Source organism: Bombus huntii, unplaced genomic scaffold (assembly GCF_024542735.1).
Source record: "Bombus huntii isolate Logan2020A unplaced genomic scaffold, iyBomHunt1.1 ctg00000059.1, whole genome shotgun sequence".
Lineage (NCBI taxonomy): Eukaryota > Metazoa > Arthropoda > Insecta > Hymenoptera > Apidae > Bombus > Bombus huntii.
This window is the reverse complement of record NW_026099320.1, coordinates 703,346-719,095: the sequence shown is the minus strand read 5'-3', so window position 1 is coordinate 719,095 and position 15,750 is coordinate 703,346. Positions and strand designations below refer to the sequence as shown.

General features: G+C 31.4%; 1 long non-coding RNA gene across 1 annotated transcript in view; it reads right to left on the bottom strand.

Moving 5' to 3' along the window:
- Window positions 1-13,479, bottom strand: part of LOC126875904 (uncharacterized) — a 28,133-nt gene extending 14,654 nt beyond the window's left edge. Inside the window, exon 1 of the long non-coding RNA XR_007693761.1 lies at window positions 13,090-13,479. This is a non-coding gene — a long non-coding RNA (uncharacterized LOC126875904). The remainder of the gene's footprint in view (window positions 1-13,089) is intronic.
- Between the last annotated feature and the right edge of the window lie 2,271 nt (window positions 13,480-15,750).

Genomic DNA, 15,750 nt, shown 5'->3' with positions numbered 1-15,750 from the left:
GAAGGACCTTAGCAAGCAAATTACTCGGATTTATGACGGGTGCTTAAGGCTATTGAGAGTACGCCGTAAGGATGAGCAGTTTTTGTGTGGTATGAGTGCCCCTTTGTTTGCTTTTTCTCTTACTTGGAATTTTCGGCAGTGTTCTCTTTCTGTTGGGTCGATTTCACTTAACTTGGGTCTGAATAGTATGGTTTCGCATTTGCTTGTGTTGATTTTTAGTTTCCACGCGTGGTAATAGTCGTTTATTTTTTCGAAAAGTTCTTGCAGTTCAGTTTTTATTGTCTTAGTTTTGCGGCCTGTTACGTAGATGATTAGATCATCTGCGAAGGCTATGGAGCGCTTGTGGGTGGATGTATTGAAATTAAAGAGGTTTAGAAAGTCACTATTGTAAATACTGAAAAGTAGCGGGGAATTTACTGTACCTTGTTGCAGACCATTTGTTATGGAGAATTCTTTGCTTGATGTGTTTGAACCTTCGGTCATTACGAATGTTCTGCTTGTGATCATGTCCCAGACTATTTTAATTAGATGTTTAGGAAGGTTTATCTTGATCAATTTGTATATGAGATCTGGGATCCAGACTGTGTCAAAAGCTTTTTCGAGGTCTATTAAGCAGGCGGCTACTCGTTGTTTTGCGTTTAGGGCCCAGCAGATGTCCGACGTAAGTTTGTTTATTGCGTGGATTGTGGAGTGGTTGTGCCTGAAGCCAAATTGATTTTCTGCGATTATGTCATTTTTTGTGCAGATGGAAGTTAGGGGGTTGTTTATGATTATTTCAAGTACTTTGCTTATGTTGGGGAGGAGACTTATGGGTCGTAGGTTTGCGGGCGATGAGCCGTCTTTGTCTTTTTTTGTAATAGCTATCAATTTGGCTTTTTTCCATTTTCTGGGGAAATATGTGTTGTTTAGAGCATTGTTGAAGAGTACTGTGTAGTACCATTTTATTTTGTTCGGTAGGCGCTTGAGTAAAACGTTTGGGATGCCGTCGAAGCCGGAGGATTTTTTGTTGTTTAGTTTGGAGAAGATTGTGTTTGGTTGATTGTAATTTGTGAAGTAGTTTATTTCTGGATCTGGTTGTTTGGGGTTGTCTACGGTGTTTTCGTTTGAGAATGTACAGACTGTTTTGTTTAGCGTTTTGTCTTGTTCCATTTCATTTTTAAGTTTGTTTCGGTGATGATAATTCTGTTTAGTTGATCTCGTCCCATGTGTTCGTTTTGTGTGTGTATTTTGGAAAAGTGGGTGCCGATGATGTCTAGTTTTTCCGTTGTTTTAGTTATTATGAAGTTACCCTCGATGTCTTTGGTGGTGTTGTGTATTGTTATACCTGCTTCTTGGATGAGGGAGGTTTCTTCTGGGGGCAATTTGAGAGGTGGGATGGAGCTTTGTCCTTTTGGTCTGAAGATTTGATTTATTTGTGGGAACATGTTGGCTGAGTCGTTTTTGGAGATGTTTCTTATTTTATTTGTCCAGTAATGGTTTATAGCGTTTGCGAATTCTTGTTTCATTTGCGCTTTTATTTTGTATAGTAGGTACTTTAGGAATTCTAATTCTTCTCTTTTGTCGTAAAAGGCACCGGAAAATTGTCTTTCACGGTGATCTTATTTAATTCCCCGTAGATGACGCAGAGATGCATTTTTTATTCTTTTTCCGCACTAATACAACAAGGGATTGCGTATGGTGAATTGCTTGGTCTGATCATTTCTTTCTCGTACAAATCGTCCAAAATTGAAAAATCGGCCGATATGCCGACAGCAATGTCGCCGTTCGGCCCTCTTTACGGAGTAAGACCTGCCTCGCCGTCCGCCACGCTCGTGGGTAGACTCCCTCCCTCAGACATCTCGTGTAGAGGCGCCGAAGTTTGACAACGAGATGGTGGCGTACGGTTTATATATATATATATATATATATATATATATATATATATATATATATATATATATATATATATATATATATATATATATATATATATATACACAAACATATATATAAACATATATACAAACATATATACAAACATATATATAAACATATATACAAACATATATATATATATATGTCGGAGATGAAATGAAAAGCCGGAGCCTTCCCTATGCAATTTTGAGGAAGCCTTTTAATGCTTTAGTTTAGATTTTATTGTAACTGTAATTAAGTAATTGTCATCTGTAATTGTTTGACATTTGTGAAAAGTGAAAGTGGGTTCGAGGTGACAACTGGTCGCTGAACGTAGCCACGGTCACGGGATAAACGTTTTGCTTCATGAAGACAGAAATTGCCTAGTATCGGCGTTTGGATCTTTCTCGATGTTTCCAAAGAGTATACAACAAACTTTTGACAGATATTGCTTAGCAACAACGTTTGGAACCTTCTCGATGTTTCCAGCGAGAACATAACAAACAAATGCAGTCGTATAACGAAAAAGATTTTAATCAGATATTCATTCGTGAGATTGCCTTGGAAAGTGATACATCGAGTAATTTACCGAGTGATTCAGCAAACGTATTCTGTGTTATAAAATTGTTTAAAGTTTTCCCGTTGACCGTGGATTCGTTTGAACCCCGGATCTTTGTTTAAAGCATAAATTAAATTTAATATTTGTAAATTTATCAATCGTTAATTTTCATTATTCGTTAAATTAGTAATTCGTAAGATATATTATTCGTTCCTATTATTGTTTGATAAAACTTATTATTCTTTAATATAATTACTAATTAATTTATCATTTGTTAATTAATCATATCATTTACAAAAATTCATTATTCATAATATTTTGTAAAACCCTGTTTGTTCGTATAAATATATTCTCTGTTTTGTAAAACGATGGCTAATTCAAATGAAGAAACATTTCGTAATACAAATTCTAATGACAACCCGACATATATATATGTATATGTGTATATTAGTTAGTTAGAGGAGGTAGGACAAGAATTTTCGCGTTGATGGATTGGATAAGAATGTGAATTTTCGTTGTTTGATATAAATTTATTCCTACGTTTGCCTTCTTCTCTTTTAATTTCGCTATAGTAGTTTGTCGTTAGAACCAAAGCTCAGTTCATTTACTTCGATGGTTTCTATTGCCACAATTTTCTTGCCCTTCGAGTTTAATAATCGAGGATGATTCCAACGATCCTCTCTGTGTGGGGTTCGTGTGGTTTCGCAAGCCTTGCCCAAAGACGGGCAATGTTTTGCCAACAATGGGAGGAGGAATGCGAAGATCAGTGGGTGTTTGAGTAGCTGAAAACACCGTTCGCACAAGCCGACACAGCGGACAACCCCTTTGTTTAAAGTTTAAACAATGATTCTATCTTCAAAACCGTTCACGAAAATAAAACGAGATCGATGATAGGAAGTTCTAATTCGATTCTCGAGGGCAACGAAATTATCAGTGAAGAAGGAAATTTTCAAAATTAATTTTCTTACCTTGAGGAGTAGGTGCTGTCTGGCGCCATTACCTCAGCTGCTCCGGTGGTCGTCGATGTTTTTGTTGGGTTTATTACTTGAACTCGAATATAGTTTACTATCAATGTTTACTTTATTTATCTATTTCGATACAGACTGAACAATTTACTAACTGGATTAATACCGCAATTACAATGCCCGTTTCTGTCTAAGCGATGAAATGAGGACTTCAAAGATAAAATTTTCTTTTTACTTAGTCGCGGCTCTCTTTTCTTGACCGAAAAACTAAAGACCCCGAAACGCAAAATACTGTACAAAATTTTTAAACGCAATGATGAGCGCAATAACGAACGTAGTAACAATGAACACAAAGAGTGAACAAAATAATAATGAACCGTAATAACAATGATCACTAAGAATGAATACAAAAATAATGAGCACAATATGGTACGTAAATTATAATGAGCACAAAGAATGATTAAAATAATAATGAGCGCTGCGTTATGTTGCTACGCTTATTTATAATGCCATCCCCCACGGAGTGGTGGTCCACTGGGGCTTCACTTCCGTGGGAATCGGGATGTTGCAGTTTGGGTTTCCTGAAATCGTACGTGAGACTGTCTTCTCATATCTATGATTCTTACCTCTGAATGAAAATCGACGCATCATAATAGTGTGATGCTGGTAGTGAACATCTTAAGAGAATCTTAATTAGCCTAGGCCCTGTTTTTAATATTTGATTTCATTCGACTGCATGTGGCCTTCTTTCATCTACTGGCCGTCGGTTTTTCGTAATCGCCACGCAAGCACGTGTTGCCGTACGGGTATATGTGTCGCTATCGAGTTTTACTGCCTCGGCTCCCATTGTTGGCATAACATACGGTCAGCGTTACAGTTACGTAATTATTTCATTCTAACCACTTCTAGTTAATTATGATTGCGACAATAGATCATGGGAGTTGTGGTGTCTTCACAAGAGATACCCTGCTTTCTCCCATGGGTTATTTACATTTTCCATTTCTGCTGCTATATTTTTATTGATTGTAGTATAATTTGACATTAATTGATGTACGGTACAAGGAGAAATGAGAACATTCTCCCATGAGAATATTATATGTTTTACCAGTTTATATTTTTTAAATGTTATATTTTATAAATTATATACATGCAGAAAAGATATGAAAGTTATAGAAGGAAATCTAAATAGAATCTTGTTATATTTTTTATCGATTACTATTAAGGTGTTTTGAAAGCAAAATGATAGCTTATACGCAATATTTTATTGTTTTACTTCTCATTAAATTATGCAAGTAAATCAGTTTGTCAATCAAAGTAAGACTATATATACATTACAAATAACTGTAACGTCTTAAAAATTACAAAATTCATTAATGGATATTGAAACATGGTAACATAATCCTTAGAAAGGTCTGTGAAATATAACACAAGGGTGAGCAGAGAGCAATCGCCGGTATCAACGAATGCCAAAGGATATGCCAAAATAGTAGGTCTTATTAAACGATCTTTTATTAAACGATCAACGCTTTTGCAACGATGTAAACATTTGAAACATCCAACATTGAAACGCTGGATATTTCTCGCCTCTCGCCGTAGAGAAAAGCTATAGAAATTACGAAAGTACGTATGCAGTGTAGGAAGTATCGAAGAAAGGATGTATTTAGTGATGGAAAATAATTTGACTCGAATGCGTTAGATGTTCCTAAGAATCATGCAGTACTAAACCATTATTCAGATAAAAGAAAAGGAGAAGAAAAGTGGAAAGATTAGAAATGATATACTTGCGTTGCGAACTTTGGGACGGAAACGGAAAGAAGATGCGCATGATACGTTTAGAATATGAACATGTTGAGTAGTGGAGAAATAACACTTATAGATATATGGAAGGAAAAAAATAATAACGGATGGATTCTTTCGTTCGTGCACTTAAATCAGATGATCATGTGGTTAGTATGAATTTCTGTAATAACGTCATTGGAAGAAATGGAGTTAATTATTCCTGCGCGATATAAAACGCAGCATACGCCAACCTCCTAATTATGGAAATTTTCATCGCTTTATAGACGAATATATTTGTATGATTTGAATGTACAACTATCTCTAAAGAAATTACATGTAGAATTTTAGCATGTTTCTCTTGGCATAAAAATTGTGCAATATGATCAAGCAACAGTGATATAAAATAATATCACGTTGCAGTTTATCTGAACGAAAAAACGAAATATTTACTTGTGTAATATTCACAAATAAAACTATGCAATTACCAGAGATATCGCAATCGATCGAAAATGTTGCACGATTCAAAACAGTTTCTTAAAAAAAGTGGAAAGAAGTGTTGGTTTATTAGATCATGTGAAACAAGAAAGTATTCACATAATGACAACTCCGAGGCTCTACTTCCTAGGATTATAGGATTTGGAGGTGCAGTTCTACCCCAGAAATGCTTGTAGAGCCTCTTCACCTCCCTTGCCTCTGGCGGTTGCCTGCCTGGTTCTAAGTAAGCCAAGTCATTGTTAACAATTACATCGGCCAACATCCTTGGACACATTTTAAAGATCTCCTGACAGCATGCGTTGACCCAAGATGACGGCATGCAGATAGGTTGTGTTCGCGTCGCTTCGTACACTGTCCGTGTGTACAAACAGTACGCCACGAATGTAATCCAGATGTCTTCACGTGGGCAGATGCCACCCGCCACCCGCCACCCGCCAGGAATGCAAGCATGGTTTTGCAACCCTTGAAAACGCAAAAGCCTGAAAAAGGGGCAGAGTGGTCAACCCCTAAAGATACTAATATAAGCGCTACATCGATAAAGCAAAACAGCCCAGAAATCAAGAAGCGGTCTGATGAAGAGAACGAGGATACTAAAGCAGAATCGCGGCCAATACCCGACATAAGGGAACGAGCTAGCGATATGGAAAAGAGGGTCCTACCATTCTGCCACGACCCGAGCAACAAAGTTAACAAGGGCAAACCGCAACGATAATGCGTTACTTTAAGGATATGGGAGGATTTGTGGAGAATCTCCTGCCCCACAACTGTCATCTAGCCGGAAGGCTAGAACAAGCTAAAAGCTAAGAATAAGGAAACTGCGATATTAAGCGCTGTGAGTAAGTCGCTGGAAGCCAGCAAGCGGCTTAAAACGGCCGTTAAGAAAACAACGAAGGCCGAGCCAAAACAGCTCTCGTACGCGGAAAAAGTGAAGATGGCCAGCAATAAAGCGGACAAATGGCGGTAAAACCACCGAGAAATGTGGTTATAATCCGGTCGGAAGTTGAGGATGGTGAAATAAGAACCAGCGGAGAAGCGAGCGACGCGCTATTCACGCTAGTAATCCCCCGTAAAGGGGGAATACAAGACACAGCAGTTGAAAAAAAAATAAGCGACACCGGCCTAATCGTGGAAACGACGAAGGACTGAAGCCGGAAGGACTGAAAGCGTTCACAGAGGATGTACAGAATACACACATAACGTACGGACATTCGGAGAAAAAATAAAATAATCAGATGACTCATGCGAAAAATCGTTCTTCACATAAGTGGATGAATATCTGAAAAATATTCGAAATTCGAACATCTTACACATGTTCGCACATTTATCGAGAAGTGAGTTGTGTATTATACAATTTTTCTAGATGTATATGTTTTTTTGTCACATAAATGTTATTAGGCCGGTTGCTGAACAAGAGCATAAAGATTCATCACTTTGAGCAGAGGCATATGCTTGTACGAGTTTAAAATAATCTTCTTACCATTGAAATCTATCCATAGTTACGCTATAAATTATAATACAATTTGTATATTGTATTTGTATTCAACGGTACATCTCAACTGAACAAATGTATTGCGTAACAACTAAAGCGAAGATGTCTAACCCAATCGAATTTTATTGTCAATGTTAGTATTATTTTAGAAATGATATAAATAGTAAAAATGAAAAGGAAACAACTTTTAATTCTCTGATAATTTAATAAGAGGAGCATCTAACGCTCCTTTTCTCTCGATCTGTTTAGCAATAATTTTATTCACTAATTTTTCGAGAGCTTCAAATATGATCTCACTGCGCTCAAGACTGTCAATAGACAACGTGCAGAGAAAACTTTGGTGCCTCATCTGTGAAATGCTGTCAAAAAGGCTTTAAGTGAAAACATACATACATGCCTGTATGAAAACTGCAACTGCTCATGAATTCAATTTCGACTCGGATTTGAGAATCCTATAAGATATCATTTTAAACTATACTAAATATATAGAGTACGCTGTCCCGCGTATCCTGAAGATATCTTTAAAATGACGGTCCTACCAAATTAAATTCAGACTGTTTTCTGAAACTGCTTAATCAAATGATGCATTGATTTATTTATAGTAGTAAATGTGGGCATCAGAAATTTGCTCCGTCCATTTGAAAGTCCATCGAACTCGGTCTATTTATCACCGTTACGAAACATATATACTCTAGTAGGAACATTCCTAACACGATAATGCTTAGAGGAAAGCACGCCAGAATCGCTGTCTCTCAAATCCATTCAATGAATAAGAGACGAATGAAGATGCGTATTATAGTTATATGCAAGTATCCGTAAAGTGGTGTGAGACGTTCGAACAGGTTTGTTCGATGAAAATCAGCTACATACTCTGTTCCGGGTGAAGAAATGAGCCGCAAGTGGAAAATGGTGAAAAGGGAAGGGGAAATAAGGAGAATACAAAGAGTTGATGAATGTAAGGAATGGAAGCTGAATCTCAAAATAAAGAACAAGAAAAAACAAGCTACTTACGATAACACGATTGCTAGTCATCTGTTCTCGATGACGATTGCCTATACCACCGCCCTTGTTGAATATTTTAGCAGTTCTAGTATATTTGAGCATATTATATTTATATTTCGATGCACACTACCACTTCGACCATTTATTTCCGTGATTATGACTGAGGAACAAACAGAAGATACTTATCGTAAATGAAATTTAAGCAAGAAGGAACTTTTTGCGATGTTAACTCCAAATGAGAAAATATGTATATATCAGTATGGATCATGACCTGCCTATTTTTACATTAAATGTTTTGAAAAGTTGTATTTCAAAGCATGGCGTGGTTTTCGTCGAAGGAAATCGTTTCGTGGAAGGAAATAGTTTCAAATAGTGAAAGAGCAAAATTATATAACTCTGAAAGAATAATATAATTTAACATGAAAATATTAAAAAACTGAGTACATCGAAATATAATAGATATTTTACAAGGGAAGTAAAAATATAGGTAAATAAATATAAGTAAAAAAGTATAAGAAATCATTTATTTTTTCTAAAATATATTTTGTATGGCGCGTGCTATCATTTTGTTATCTCAAATTTATCTTCTATTTATATTTCTTTACATAATTTTCACAATATATTTATGAATTAGATGTATTTTCATAACCTACTACTAGCGTTCTACTAGCGAGTTTTCGCATGCTCAATGAGATATTGAGTAGTATAGGAAGTGCATAAATATGTATTTTTTATGTATCTTCAAACACGAACTAGAATATCGAGCATGTTATCATTTTCCTGTGGATTGTAAAATGATCAACCGTGGTTGATAAATTAACAAATTGTAAAAATTTGTCGATTTGTAGTACGAGTGCGGAGTGCGAGTAGTAACGATAGTGAACACACAATTGAATACCCAAACGACAAACTCCTGAGCTTTATACTTATTTTTACGTGGGTCCAAACTTTATCGATTCGATATAGGTTCCGACCGCTCTGGGTTATTTAAAATATATGTCGGGTTAAGATCGGAATTTTGGGCGCGTGACAACTCTTTGCGTGGACTAGCCAATGTATGTCCCATTGTATCGGCACCTCCGAGGTAACCTCACACGTGGCTAGGCCCGCTCTCGAGGCCGCATGCCGCCACAATCACACTTCTCGGAAAACCCATACAACCACTCGTCAGACCTCCGTTAGGCAAAACGTTTATCTCGTGACCGTGGCTACGTTCGGCGACCAATTGTCACCTCGAAGCCAATCTCGCTATCACTAATTTTAAACAATTACAGCTATAATAAAATCTAGGCTAAAGTACTAGAGGATGTTTCGAAAATTTCCAAGGAAAGGCTTCGGCTTTCCTTTCATCTCCGACATATAGGTAGAGAAATAGGAAAGGATAGGGGAAGACGTTTGGATATAGTGGATTTGAAGTACAATTTCATTCGCAAAATATAATGAACCAAGAAAGAACCGTGGAAAGATTTGGACATTTGTGCGCTTCATGTGACGCTGGAGAGAAGAAAAGAAAAAAGAAACGAGAGGGAAGAGACCAAAAGAATGAAAAATAAAACCTTTCTTCACAAAAGACAGAAAAGATTCACTATGCATATTATTCGCTTCGCCTTATCGTTATCCACGTACGCACGCACGCACGCACGCACATTCACGGTTTCACCTTATACACTTGTTGTGTACTATCGTATCATTTTACCGACCAGTAGCGGTTGAAAATCCTATGTACTGTCTACCTCTCACTCGGTCGCAGATACATCGTTGAAGCCAGTTTAGACTCTAGCTCTGTTTAGACTCTAGGATATCGCGCGGGAATATACGCGCTTTTTCTCATACCTATAGAAATGTTAACTCAAATTTGGCGAAATTACTTATAATATTTATATTGATATTTATTTGATCTATTAGAATCGTTTTTAGATTAATATTTATATAATATTCCATAATCCATACAATGATTTTCCTCAAGCAAATAATAATTTAATATTTTTTTAAAAGTGTGATATCGTCCAAAACAATCGCTTCTGTGTAATGGAACATTGCAAAATTTACAGACAAAACATATTCTACTTCTTTTCTTTTTTAATTGTGCAAATTCTACATTGGGGTTTTGGGGCTTTTTTACTCCGACGACTAGACACTATGTTTATAAGTTTATGTTTTCCGAAATTTGATAGTCTTTGTGGGTGATCTAGTCTGGATGATCTGCTTGTCAGCTCATAAGTGTTTGCTGTACTAGATATTTCTTCGTCGTTTTCCTTTGATCCACAATCTTCTATCCACGAAATTATCACTTTTTGCAGGAAATTTTTTATATGTATTCTTATTCTATGGCCCATAATCATTCCCGTTGGGGCCCCGGGAGCATCTCCTTTCGTCCCCTCGTAGTGGTGATCCCCACCGCTTGCCCTTCACCGTCGTTACTTCGGAGGTGATGGGCGTGATAGGTATTGAAGGAACACTCGAATATGTTTAACAATAAGTATTTATTAACAAAATATATTCGATGAGTATACTTGACGTAAAACTCGCGGTTATTAATTTTGGTTCGCGGTTCGCGGTTCGCGATTACAAGTTCGAACTCGGGTAGATTCGGGTAGATACGATTCGATATGCGCTACGAGTTCGGACGATGATTGCCTGAGATGTCGAGCAACTCGGATCAGTGATTGCTGCCAACTATCAACTATCAATTCGGACAGGCGTCTCGCGACTGACTTTCCGTCACGATGATGCTGGATAGGAAAAACTATGATGGGGTGTGTCTAAGGATACGAGATCATCGGATTCGTTTAGGAAAGCGTTGGTTCGGAAAGTGAGGGAAGTGGACGTCGTTGTTAATTGGCTAAATTTTGACTTGGTGGTTGGAAAAGGATACTAACCATCCTTGAGAGAAAGATGCTAGTAGGAAGCGTCGTACGTGAGAAAAGCAGATTTCCCGTATCTTCCCGTAGTAGGTGGTAGATTTAGGGACTATTGGGATAAAGACTGTTTGTCCGTTTGAAGGACCTTAATTAACAAAATCCTAAGATTGGGGTTAGGTTGGGGTTAGGTTTAATTAATTAATTTAAATAATTTAAAAAATAATAAATTTTATTTTTTAAATAAAATTTTTTATTGATCATTTATTAATATTTTTATTATACTTACTTGATTAGGAAAACAAATAATTGAATACCCATATACTAATTTAAATATATTATTTACATCATTATATTTTATATATTTAATTTTCTCATTTTTTATAAATAATATTTGAGATACATTGAATACGAATTAGTTTGAACTTATTAACTACGAAAATAGGAATGGGGAAATATGAAAGAAAGTAGGAAACTAAGAAGTATGTTTTCATGCGGTCATAAAATTTGCTAGGGTATAAAGCCAGGTATAATTCCGTAGGAAATTTTGAAAACATTTGAGGGGGTGCAAACCCTTGGAGGCGGAGCAAAAGACAATTTTGCAATGTCCGTCTGTTGCGATTCTGTCCTGCTTCTGTCGTCCTGTTTCTTAAAAACTCTATAATTTTCACTGCTTTAATACTTTTCTTGAACTATCAATATTATACAGCAGTGCACTATATCCAATTAATAATAATAGCAGGATACTCTGAATTGAAATTAATACGTACGGTACATTGAGTACATAAAAAATAAATATTATTGTTTAATAAAATAATTAAAATTAATAAAATTAAATTCACAATAACAAATTCTAAAATAAATTTAATATTAACCAACTTAAAAAAAATTAAATTACTTAATTTAATATTAAATTTCAAAAAAATTTTATAAAAATATCTATAATTCCCAATATTATTATTTTAATTTAAACTATATTTTGTTAAATTAATATTTTTAGTTATATAGTTTAATAAAAACATTAATTTTGTAAATTAAAAATTTAAAAATATTAATATAACTATAGATAATTTTAATATATTAATCTATTATTAATGAAAACTTTTATAATTCTATTCTTCCTGATATTTATAAATTTAAATATTAATTTAATTTAAATATTAATTTAATTTTAATTTTAAATTATTTTTATATAAATACCTTTATATCACCTTTAAAACAAATATATTTAATTTTTTATATTATTTTTATAACAATAAATATCATTAACATATAAACAAATAATTTCATTAAACTTATATATCTTATTAATTATTTTTATTAGAGGAATTTTAATTTTATTTTCTTATTTTATTAGTTTAATTAATAAACCATTTAAAAAAACCAATTATTTAAATTTATTTTTTACAAATTTAATTTTAATATTAACTTTTTTATTCTTAATTAATCATTATGATATAAATATTAAAATATTAAATTTTAATTATTACAAAAATAATAAAATTTATAATATTAAAACATTATATTTAAATCCCAACTATTATATTCTTTTAATATTCATTATTTTCTTAATTATTATATTATTTATTATAACAAAAATTTGTTATATTAAAAACAAAAACTTACGAGCTAAAAAATGAAAAAAGTAATTTCATCAATTTATAAAATTCATATAATAAATTTACCAATATCATTTATTAATTTACCTACTCCAATTAATATTAATTACTTATGAAATTTTGGATCAATACTTGGAATATTTTTAATAATTCAAATTATTCTCAGGATTATTTTTATCAATACATTATTGTCCAAATATTAATATTGCATTTTATAGAATTTCAAATATTATAAAAGATATAAACTCAGGATGATTAATTCGATTAATTCATATAAACGGTGCATCGTTTTATTTTTTCATTATATATTTACATATTTTATTTAACTTTATTTTATTTACATTAATTAACTTACAAATACCTTACATCTTAGGTGATCCAGATAATTTTAAAATAGCAAATCCAATAATTACACTAATTCATATTAAACCTGAATGATATTTTCTATTTACATATTCAATTCTACGAACAATTCCAAATAAATTAGAAGGAGTAATTATACTTTTTATATCAATTTTTATTTTATATTTAATTCCATTAATTAATTCAAATAATTTAAAAAATAATACATATTATTTTATAAATAAAATTTTTTATTGATGATTTATTAACATTTTTATTATACTTACTTGATTAGGAAAACAAATAATTGAATATCCATATACAAATTTAAATATATTATTTACATCATTATATTTTATATATTTAATTTTATCATTTTTTATAAATAATATTTGAGATATATTATTAAAAAAAAATTAGTTAATGAACTTGAATAAGTATATGACTTGAAATCATATTATAGAAATAAAATTTTCTATTAACCTTAAGTAAACAATTATCTAATTATAAATTAAAATTTAATTATATAATTAAATTATTATAATTATTAAACATAAATAATTTATTTAATTTAAATCAAAATTAATTATATTTACATTTTTTTTTAAATTTTAGATTTATCTAATAAATTTATAATTTATTTAATAAAACCTATAAATAAATTAAATATAAAAAATAAAAAATTTAATTTATATATATATATATCTATAAATACATATATATATATAAATATAATGAAATTTAAATACACATAAATTTATATATATATATATTTAATATATTTAAATACACACACAAATTTACTTATTTATATTTATATATATATATATATATATTAATATATAAAATAATATATAAAATAATAATATATAAAATTTCATTCACATTACTAAATCTATAAATCATTATATTATTTCATAAATTATTACTTTAACAATTATTTATTATACAACTTTACAAAAATATAATTTAATAAATTTTAAACTAAAATATTAAATTTATTATCTTAAAAAAAAATTCAATTTAAATAATTTTCATTAAAAATGAAATATTATAAAAACTAATTTTTTATCTAAAAACATTTTCCAATATTTTTACTATGTTACGACTCATTCCACAAATGAAATTGACGGGCAATTTGTACACTTTTCAAAACTATTTTCAAATTAATTAATTTATTAATTTTACTTTTGAATCCTCTTTCAAGTTAATATTAAAATATAATTATTAAAAAATTAAATTTATTATAACTCATAAATTCTTAAATATACTACATTTTGATTTGAATTAAAATTTTTTATTAAATTTTTATTAAAATTAATTTTATATGATAATATACAACAATACATAAACATCTACTTCAGTTTATCTTATCGTGGATTATCAAATTAAGCTACAAGTTTCTCTAATAAGAATGAAAAGCCGCCATATAATTTAATTTTAATGATTCAACATTTAATAATAACACACACACATTATATATATATATATATAACACACAATTTTTTTATATATATATATTTATTTAAATATAATTAATTTATATTAAATTATTTTTTTATTAAAATTTTAATTAATAATTAATCTTTTTATTGTAAATAAAATATTTTTACTTAAACTATAATTTTTTAATAAAATTTATATTAATATATATATATATATATTTTTATCCTATTTTTATCTATTTTTTATTCTAATTTAAAACTTATTAACAATATTATTATATATGTTTTATTTATAAAAAATTTAATTTTAATTCAACTTCCGCAAGGAAATGCGTTGCACGTCAAATCAGACACACACGGTGACGAGCAACGTTTCAATTCGCGACAACAAGGTATGCTCGTTCATTGTATTGTCTTTACAATCCGCTATAACATTTTTTTCATCTTTATTTTTACACTGCGATTTAAGGCAAGAAAAATGATTGAAAGTTTCTTTTGTTCTTGTTTCAAATCATTTTTCCTTCTTAAAAAGGATTTTAAGAAAGATAAAAAATATATTTTTCTCAAAGTATGATAGCGTTTGTGATAGATCATGTATGATCTTGTCCTTTCTTTGCAATGCTATATCTAATGTCCTTAAATGTTCCATATCTTTTCATTTACTTATACTCTCATCTTATTCTTCTGGTCTGAAAGTATAACTGTAGCAGCTTTTAATGGTGTTTTGTTTTTATCTCTTCAATATATTCCGCTTCATTTATCACTTTTAATTTATCGTCATCCCTTCGAGTTCATCTATCTTATCTTGTAGTTTCAAGTTTTCTTCTTTTTTCTATCCATTTTATTTCCTTATCTCCCGTTATTTTTCTCTAGCTTAACATCTTGTATTAGGTGTAACTAAATATATTATTTGCCTTTCTTATCTCCTTTAATTTGTCTTTCATATTTCTCATTTCTTCTCAACGCGAGAATTGATTGTAATTTCAACAAATAAATAAAAAAAAAAAAAATTTCTCATTTCCCTAAACATATCTATCTTTTTCAGGATTTCAAATTTCATGCCTTTATTCCCTGTGTTCACAACTATATTTCCTTTGTTTATACTTGTTGTTATCTATTCTTTGTCTTTTGTTGCCATTTTGCTGTTTATGATGTGTTTTTCTAATTTTCCTCTTGTGTTTCTTTCCTCTACCATTTTAGTTGTAACTGTCTACTTTCTTGAGATTTCTTTGTTCCGTTGTAGTTTCCTATTATGTGTTTTATCTTTTTCTGTTTTTTTTTATTTATTTCACTGTTAGAATTTC